The sequence below is a fragment of the Anopheles merus genome, unplaced genomic scaffold (genome assembly GCF_017562075.2).
Source record: "Anopheles merus strain MAF unplaced genomic scaffold, AmerM5.1 LNR4000729, whole genome shotgun sequence".
NCBI classification, from domain to species: Eukaryota; Metazoa; Arthropoda; class Insecta; order Diptera; family Culicidae; genus Anopheles; species Anopheles merus.
The window spans coordinates 80-10,000 of NW_024428309.1; positions in this window are offsets into that span (position 1 = coordinate 80).

Genomic DNA, 9,921 nt, shown 5'->3' on the forward strand with positions numbered 1-9,921 from the left:
TTCTGTCCAAGAATGGTGTCCGCGACGGGAGGGCAATGGTCGAGCAAGCAGGTTTCCCTAGTAAACCTTGTATGGTAAACATACCCAAGCGTGTCCGTATGCACGCAACGATAGTCACGAACGGGCACATACCTAGGGAAAGTACCTACGTACTAGGACTTCTGTCCAAGAATGGTGTCCGCGACGGAGGGGCAATGGTCGAGCAAGCAGGTTCCCTAGTAAACCTTGTATGGTAAAACATACCAAGCGTGTCCGTATGCACGCAACGATAGTCACGAACGGGCACATACCTAGGGAAGTACTCTACGTACTAGGACTTCTGTCCAAGAATGGTTGTCCGCGACGGGAGGGCAATGGTCGAGCAAGCAGGTTTCCCTAGTAAACCTTGTATGGTAAACATACCCAAGCGTGTCCGTATGCACGCAAACGATAGTCACGAACGGGCACATACCTAGGAAAGTACTCTACGTACTAGGACTTCTGTCCAAGAATGGTGTCCGCGACGGGGGAGGGCAATGGTCGAGCAAGCAGGTTTCCCTAGTAAACCTTGTATGGTATAAACATACCCAAGCGTGTCCGTATGCACGCAACGATAGTCACGAACGGGCACATACCTAGGGAAAGGACTCTACGTACTAGGACTTCTGTCCAAGAATGGTGTCCGCGACGGGAGGGCAATGGTCGAGCAAGCAGGTTTCCCTAGTAAACTTGTATGGTAAACATACCCAAGCGTGTCCGTATGCACGCAACGATAGTCACGAACGGGCACATACCTAGGGAAAGTACTCTACGTACTAGGACTTCTGTCCAAGAATGGTGTCCGCGACGGGAGGGCAATGGTCGAGCAAGCAGGGTTCCCTAGTAAACCTTGTATGGTAAACATACCCAAGCGTGTCCGTATGCACGCAACGATAGTCACGAACGGGCCCATACCTAGGGAAAGTACTCTACGTACTAGGACTTCTGTCCAAGAATGGTGTCCGCGACGGGAGGGCAATGGTCGAGCAAGCAGGTTTCCCTAGTAAACCTTGTATGGTAAACATACCAAAGCGTGTCCGTATGCACGCAACGATAGTCACGAAACGGGCACATACCTAGGGAAAGTACTCTACGTACTAGGACTTCTGTCCAAGAATGGTGTCCGCGACGGGAGGGCAATGGTCGAGCAAGCAGGTTTCCCTAGTAAACCTTGTATGGTAAACATACCCAAGCGTGTCCGTATGCACGCAACGATAGTCACGAACGGGCACATACTAGGGAAAGTACTCTACGTACTAGGACTTCTGTCCAAGAATGGTGTCCGCGACGGGAGGGCAATGGTCGAGCAAGCAGGTTTCCCTAGTAAACCTTGTATGGTAAACTACCCAAGCGTGTCCTTGCAGCAACGATAGTCACGAACGGGCACATACCTAGGGAAAGTACTCTACGTACTAGGACTTCTGTAAGAATGGTGTCCGCGCGGTCGGGGATGCACGCAACGTGTAGTCATCAACGGGCAAACAAGGGAATAGCTACTTAAGAGAACGAAAGTACTGTGGATGGAACAAAACGGTGTGCCTAGAATTCCAAGCAGGTTTCCCTAGTAAACCTTGTATGGTAAACATACCCAAGCGTGTCCGTATGCACGCAACGATAGTCACGAACGGGCACATACCTAGGGAAAGTACTCTACGTACTAGGACTTCTGTCCAAGAATGGTGTCCGCGACGGGAGGGCAATGGTCGAGCAAGCAGGTTTCCCTAGTAAACCTTGTATGGTAAACATACCCAAGCGTGTCCGTATGCACGCAACGATAGTCACGAACGGGCACATACCTAGGGAAAGTACTCTACGTACTAGGACTTCTGTCCAAGAATGGTGTCCGCGACGGGAGGGCAATGGTCGAGCAAGCAGGTTTCCCTAGTAAACCTTGTATGGTAAACATACCCAAGCGTGTCCGTATGCACGCAACGATAGTCACGAACGGGCACATACCTAGGGAAAGTACTCTACGTACTAGGACTTCTGTCCAAGAATGGTGTCCGCGACGGGAGGGCAATGGTCGAGCAAGCAGGTTTCCCTAGTAAACCTTGTATGGTAAACATACCCAAGCGTGTCCGTATGCACGCAACGATAGTCACGAACGGGCACATACCTAGGGAAAGTACTCTACGTACTAGGACTTCTGTCCAAGAATGGTGTCCGCGACGGGAGGGCAATGGTCGAGCAAGCAGGTTTCCCTAGTAAACCTTGTATGGTAAACATACCCAAGCGTGTCCGTATGCACGCAACGATAGTCACGAACGGGCACATACCTAGGGAAAGTACTCTACGTACTAGGACTTCTGTCCAAGAATGGTGTCCGCGACGGGAGGGCAATGGTCGAGCAAGCAGGTTTCCCTAGTAAACCTTGTATGGTAAACATACCAAGCGTGTCCGTATGCACGCAACGATAGTCACGAACGGGCACATACCTAGGGAAAGTACTCTACGTACTAGGACTTCTGTCCAAGAATGGTGTCCGCGACGGGAGGGCAATGGTCGAGCAAGCAGGTTTCCCTAGTAAACCTTGTATGGTAAACATACCCAAGCGTGTCCGTATGCACGCAACGATAGTCACGAACGGGCACATACCTAGGGAAAGTACTCTACGTACTAGGACTTCTGTCCAAGAATGGTGTCCGCGACGGGAGGGCAATGGTCGAGCAAGCAGGTTTCCCTAGTAAACCTTGTATGGTAAACATACCCAAGCGTGTCCGTATGCACGCAACGATAGTCACGAACGGGCACATACCTAGGGAAAGTACTCTACGTACTAGGACTTCTGTCCAAGAATGGTGTCCGCGACGGTCGGGGAAGCAGGTTACTTATCATGGCAAACAAGTTAAATAGCTACCTTAAGAGAACGAAAGTTACTGTGGATGGAACAAAACGTGTGCCTAGAATTCCTTCCTGGTTTCCCTAGTAAACCTTGTATGGTAAACATACCCAAGCGTGTCCGTATGCACGCAACGATAGTCACGAACGGGCACATACCTAGGGAAAGTACTCTACGTACTAGGACTTCTGTCCAAGAATGGTGTCCGCGACGGGAGGGCAATGGTCGAGCAAGCAGGTTTCCCTAGTAAACCTTGTATGGTAAACATACCCAAGCGTGTCCGTATGCACGCAACGATAGTCACGAACGGGCACATACCTAGGGAAAGTACTCTACGTACTAGGACTTCTGTCCAAGAATGGTGTCCGCGACGGTCGGGGAAGCAGGTTACTTATCATGGCAAACAAGTTAAATAGCTACCTTAAGAGAACGAAAGTTACTGTGGATGGAACAAAACGTGTGCCTAGAATTCCTTCCTGGTTTCCCTAGTAAACCTTGTATGGTAAACATACCCAAGCGTGTCCGTATGCACGCAACGATAGTCACGAACGGGCACATACCTAGGGAAAGTACTCTACGTACTAGGACTTCTGTCCAAGAATGGTGTCCGCGACGGGAGGGCAATGGTCGAGCAAGCAGGTTTCCCTAGTAAACCTTGTATGGTAAACATACCCAAGCGTGTCCGTATGCACGCAACGATAGTCACGAACGGGCACATACCTAGGGAAAGTACTCTACGTACTAGGACTTCTGTCCAAGAATGGTGTCCGCGACGGGAGGGCAATGGTCGAGCAAGCAGGTTTCCCTAGTAAACCTTGTATGGTAAACATACCCAAGCGTGTCCGTATGCACGCAACGATAGTCACGAACGGGCACATACCTAGGGAAAGTACTCTACGTACTAGGACTTCTGTCCAAGAATGGTGTCCGCGACGGGAGGGCAATGGTCGAGCAAGCAGGTTTCCCTAGTAAACCTTGTATGGTAAACATACCCAAGCGTGTCCGTATGCACGCAACGATAGTCACGAACGGGCACATACCTAGGGAAAGTACTCTACGTACTAGGACTTCTGTCCAAGAATGGTGTCCGCGACGGGAGGGCAATGGTCGAGCAAGCAGGTTTCCCTAGTAAACCTTGTATGGTAAACATACCCAAGCGTGTCCGTATGCACGCAACGATAGTCACGAACGGGCACATACCTAGGGAAAGTACTCTACGTACTAGGACTTCTGTCCAAGAATGGTGTCCGCGACGGGAGGGCAATGGTCGAGCAAGCAGGTTTCCCTAGTAAACCTTGTATGGTAAACATACCCAAGCGTGTCCGTATGCACGCAACGATAGTCACGAACGGGCACATACCTAGGGAAAGTACTCTACGTACTAGGACTTCTGTCCAAGAATGGTGTCCGCGACGGTCGGGGAAGCAGGTTACTTATCATGGCAAACAAGTTAAATAGCTACCTTAAGAGAACGAAAGTTACTGTGGATGGAACAAAACGTGTGCCTAGAATTCCTTCCTGGTTTCCCTAGTAAACCTTGTATGGTAAACATACCCAAGCGTGTCCGTATGCACGCAACGATAGTCACGAACGGGCACATACCTAGGGAAAGTACTCTACGTACTAGGACTTCTGTCCAAGAATGGTGTCCGCGACGGGAGGGCAATGGTCGAGCAAGCAGGTTTCCCTAGTAAACCTTGTATGGTAAACATACCCAAGCGTGTCCGTATGCACGCAACGATAGTCACGAACGGGCACATACCTAGGGAAAGTACTCTACGTACTAGGACTTCTGTCCAAGAATGGTGTCCGCGACGGGAGGGCAATGGTCGAGCAAGCAGGTTTCCCTAGTAAACCTTGTATGGTAAACATACCCAAGCGTGTCCGTATGCACGCAACGATAGTCACGAACGGGCACATACCTAGGGAAAGTACTCTACGTACTAGGACTTCTGTCCAAGAATGGTGTCCGCGACGGTCGGGGAATTGTGTGTTTGACTCAATTACCAAATCCTAGGAACATACATGTAGTGTATACAAACATTAACATTAACGCGTACGTTTGGGCTGCGCACTCCAAATGGTACACAAATAAGGGTGATTTTATGATCAGACGGACAAAAACAAAGGTGGAGAAGACAGTTTTCGGCACGATGTGCACAGAGCTCATTTCGTCGTCCCGGGCGAATGGAAAACACAAAAATCGCGAGTTTCGCCCTCGGGCTACCGCCTCGGGCGTATCTTTCTAGGTTTCTGTCTATAAAAGGGCAGGCCAAAAGGTGACCGGTTGAGATAAGCATTTTAAGCATACAAGCACTTTATTGCAACTTTTGACACAAAAACTAGGTACGTACATGTAGATTGTACCAACATGGACATCCATGAACGCGTACGCTCGGGCTGCGCCCTCCGTGTTGTACTTTCCCTGATCGGTACACAATTTTGGTGCACGGCTATCCTGACCGGCAACTTGTACCAACATGGACATCCATGAACGCGTACGTAGTGTACTTTCCCTGATCGGTACACAATTTTGGTGCATGTGTACCAACATGGACATCCATGAACGCGTACGCTCGGGCTGCGCCCTCCGTGTTGTACTTTCCCTGATCGGTACACAATTTTGGTGCACGGCTATCCTGACCGGCAACTTGTACCAACATGGACATCCATGAACGCGTACGTAGTGTACTTTCCCTGATCGGTACACAATTTTGGTGCATGTGTACCAACATGGACATCCATGAACGCGTACGCTCGGGCTGCGCCCTCCGTGTTGTACTTTCCCTGATCGGTACACAATTTTGGTGCACGGCTATCCTGACCGGCAACTTGTACCAACATGGACATCCATGAACGCGTACGTAGTGTACTTTCCCTGATCGGTACACAATTTTGGTGCATGTGTACCAACATGGACATCCATGAACGCGTACGCTCGGGCTGCGCCCTCCGTGTTGTACTTTCCCTGATCGGTACACAATTTTGGTGCACGGCTATCCTGACCGGCAACTTGTACCAACATGGACATCCATGAACGCGTACGTAGTGTACTTTCCCTGATCGGTACACAATTTTGGTGCATGTGTACCAACATGGACATCCATGAACGCGTACGCTCGGGCTGCGCCCTCCGTGTTGTACTTTCCCTGATCGGTACACAATTTTGGTGCACGGCTATCCTGACCGGCAACTTGTACCAACATGGACATCCATGAACGCGTACGTAGTGTACTTTCCCTGATCGGTACACAATTTTGGTGCATGTGTACCAACATGGACATCCATGAACGCGTACGCTCGGGCTGCGCCCTCCGTGTTGTACTTTCCCTGATCGGTACACAATTTTGGTGCACGGCTATCCTGACCGGCAACTTGTACCAACATGGACATCCATGAACGCGTACGTAGTGTACTTTCCCTGATCGGTACACAATTTTGGTGCACGGCTTAGGAAATGGGCTTAAAATGTTATCACTCAATCCATTTAATCTTGTTATAGTCGATACTTACCGTGCCGACCAAGTAGGACACGATACAAGGCAATGTTGTTTGAGTAATAATATATCCGCCATACATTTCAGTACAAAATTGCTCGGTCAGACCTACGGCGGGCCATAACTCGAATACTAAACGTCGCAGACATGGGTCGTAGAACAATTTTAAGCTCGTCTAATCATTCTCTATCCGATTCTGGATAGTGGTTTTTTGACCACTTTTCATCATTTCGTGACACCCCGAACCTAGGGACAGCTCCCTAGCTTTTTGCAAAAAAGTGCACCGAACGGGCCGGAGAGCTCGAGTAGTCAAAAAAATTTTTTTCGCTAAAAACCCTCAAAACGTGTCAGAAACACACCCTAGATGATGAAAAGTGCAACCAGAAAGTCAACCGACAACATGCCCGGGGGTACCAATTTGCTCTACGCGTCCCTAGGTAGGGTACTTTTTCATACAAACATCAATGTGCACGGTGCACAAAGTGCGCGGAACAAAAATTGCTCGGTCAGACCTACGGCGGGCCATAACTCGAATACTAAACGTCGCAGACATGGGTCGTAGAACAATTGTAAGCTCGTCTAATCATTCTCTATCCGATTCTGGATAGTGGTTTTTTGACCACTTTTCATCATTTTGTGACACCCCGAACCTAGGGACAGCTCCCTAGCTTTTTGCAAAAAAGTGCACCGAACGGGCCGGAGAGCTCGAGTAGTCAAAAAAATTTTTTTCGCTAAAAACCCTCAAAACGTGTCAGAAACACACCCTAGATGATGAAAAGTGCAACCAGAAAGTCAACCGACAACATGCCCGGGGGTACCAATTTGCTCTACGCGTCCCTAGGTAGGGTACTTTTTCATACAAACATCAATGTGCACGGTGCACAAAGTGCGCGGAACAAAAATTGCTCGGTCAGACCTACGGCGGGCCATAACTCGAATACTAAACGTCGCAGACATGGGTCGTAGAACAATTTTAAGCTCGTCTAATCGTTCTCTATCCGATTCTGGATAGTGGTTTTTTGACCACTTTTCATCATTTTGTGACACCCCGAACCTAGGGACAGCTCCCTAGCTTTTTGCAAAAAAGTGCACCGAACGGGCCGGAGAGCTCGAGTAGTCAAAAAAATTTTTTTCGCTAAAAACCCTCAAAACGTGTCAGAAACACACCCTAGATGATGAAAAGTGCAACCAGAAAGTCAACCGACAACATGCCCGGGGGTACCAATTTGCTCTACGCGTCCCTAGGTAGGGTACTTTTTCATACAAACATCAATGTGCACGGTGCACAAAGTGCGCGGAACAAAAATTGCTCGGTCAGACCTACGGCGGGCCATAACTCGAATACTAAACGTCGCAGACATGGGTCGTAGAACAATTTTAAGCTCGTCTAATCATTCTCTATCCGATTCTGGATAGTGGTTTTTTGACCACTTTTCATCATTTTGTGACACCCCGAACCTAGGGACAGCTCCCTAGCTTTTTGCAAAAAAGTGCACCGAACGGGCCGGAGAGCTCGAGTAGTCAAAAAAATTTTTTTCGCTAAAAACCCTCAAAACGTGTCAGAAACACACCCTAGATGATGAAAAGTGCAACCAGAAAGTCAACCGACAACATGCCCGGGGGTACCAATTTGCTCTACGCGTCCCTAGGTAGGGTACTTTTTCATACAAACATCAAAGTGCGCTTAGCCAAAGTTCTCCGTCAGACCTACGGCGGGCCATAACTCGAAAACTAAACGTCGCAGACATGGGTCGTAGAACAATTTTAAGTTCGTCTAATGATTCTACATCCGATTCTGGATAGTGGTTTTTTGACCACTTTTCAAAATTTTGTGACACCCCAAACCTAGGGGCAGCTCCCTAGCTTTTGTCAAAAAATGGTCACCGAACGGGCCGGAGAGCTCGAGTAGTCAAAAAATTTTTTTTCGCCAAAATCACTGAAAACGTGTAGAAAACGCATTTTAGATGATGAAAAGTGAAACCAGAACGTCAAACAACAACTTTTTTGGGGGTACCCTTTTTACTCTACGGGCCCCTAGGTAAGGCGCGCCATTAGCGCTTTCCTCTCGAGTTCCCAACTTTTGCCCTCCTGGGAACATGATCATTTGTTCATTGCCTACTATAGGGAGGGTACCTTGCTCCGAGGTCAAAAATGAAAATTTCACCAAATCGTAGTTTTTACCTCTATTTTGTCGTAGGAGCATGGTTTGAGGTGTCGGTGGGTCATTTCGGCCCCCATTTGGGTCATACGTCCCCTCCCCGATTTAGTTCGTCGTATGACCATAGTCCGAACTTATGAAGCAAAAGTGGTGTCTGGTGGTGTCTGCCGATGATCTTAACCTATGATTTCGAGTTGATATGCGTATATTAGAGTAAATTAGGCCTTGTAGTACACGGCTTATGCCCCGGACTAGGTGTCCCGGGGACAAAATCTCGAAAATTACAGACACCCCAGCATCGCTTAAGGTGGTCAGTAGCAAATATATTTTTGGGTCTTCGGACCCATGAAGAGACAGTAGCTGGCTAGTTTGCTGTACTCTTACGCTGAGAACTGGCAGCGTAGAGGGTCTACGGACCCTGAAAGGACCTACCCAACCTTTCAAAAAGCTCCCTGGAGCGGTACATCACGGGTCTACGGACCCTAAGACTTCGTCGTGATGGTTTCAAGCATAAAAGTCGTAACAGTTTAAGAGGTTTTCGTAAGCGTATATTAAATGCATGCTTGAAACTAAGCTTCGTTGTCTTTAAACACTGCAAGACCAATCGAACTTTTTAGGGAAACTCGAAGGATTCACGCTAAGCTCGATGAGCTATTAAGGGTAGTGGTGCATGGTTTGTCGGCGTTCCTTGGATCTAATCCATTGAACAAATGTGTCTGGGGTCATGGTGCAGGTAAAATAGCGTGATGAAACCGGGTTTCTCTTACCAAATGTGGCATAACTTTCCCTGAGAGCGAAGCTCAGACCCACGTAGGGGAGAGCAAAGTGGAACTTAAATGTTCTATGCAGCAAATGTTCGCCATGCGGATAAACAAGTTGGAATAGCTCAATGTAGTGTAATGCAAACACGAATCGCAATTAACGATAAGGGGACCCAGAAGCAATTCTGCGGAACCCTCGGGGGAGGTGTGAGTTGATATAATTAGAGGTGATAGTCCAAGTTGTTCGAGCTCCGGCTCGGCAGCCGATACGAGGTTCCTGTTGAGCTTGTACATCGCGCAGAGGCGCCGTTCGGTTCTAGCAATGATTCCCGCCACCATGTTTCATGCGTGCAGAGGTCCGTTAGAGCTCGAGCAATGTGTCCCGCCGTGATTACGAAAAAGTTTAACAGTTGACTAAGTTGGGGGTGTGTTCAAGTAATCGCGCAGAGATGCCGATCGGTTTCTAGCAATGTTTCCCGTCACAAGGTGGTATTGGCACCTGTGCAGAGTGACCGTTAGCAATGTCTCCCGTATCACGGTGGTGTTCTACCACTAGTGCAGAGTGACCGCTAGCAATGTCTCCCGTCACAAGGTGGTAGCCCAGTAGTGCAGAGAAGCCGCTAGCAAGTCTCCCGTCACAGAGTAAGC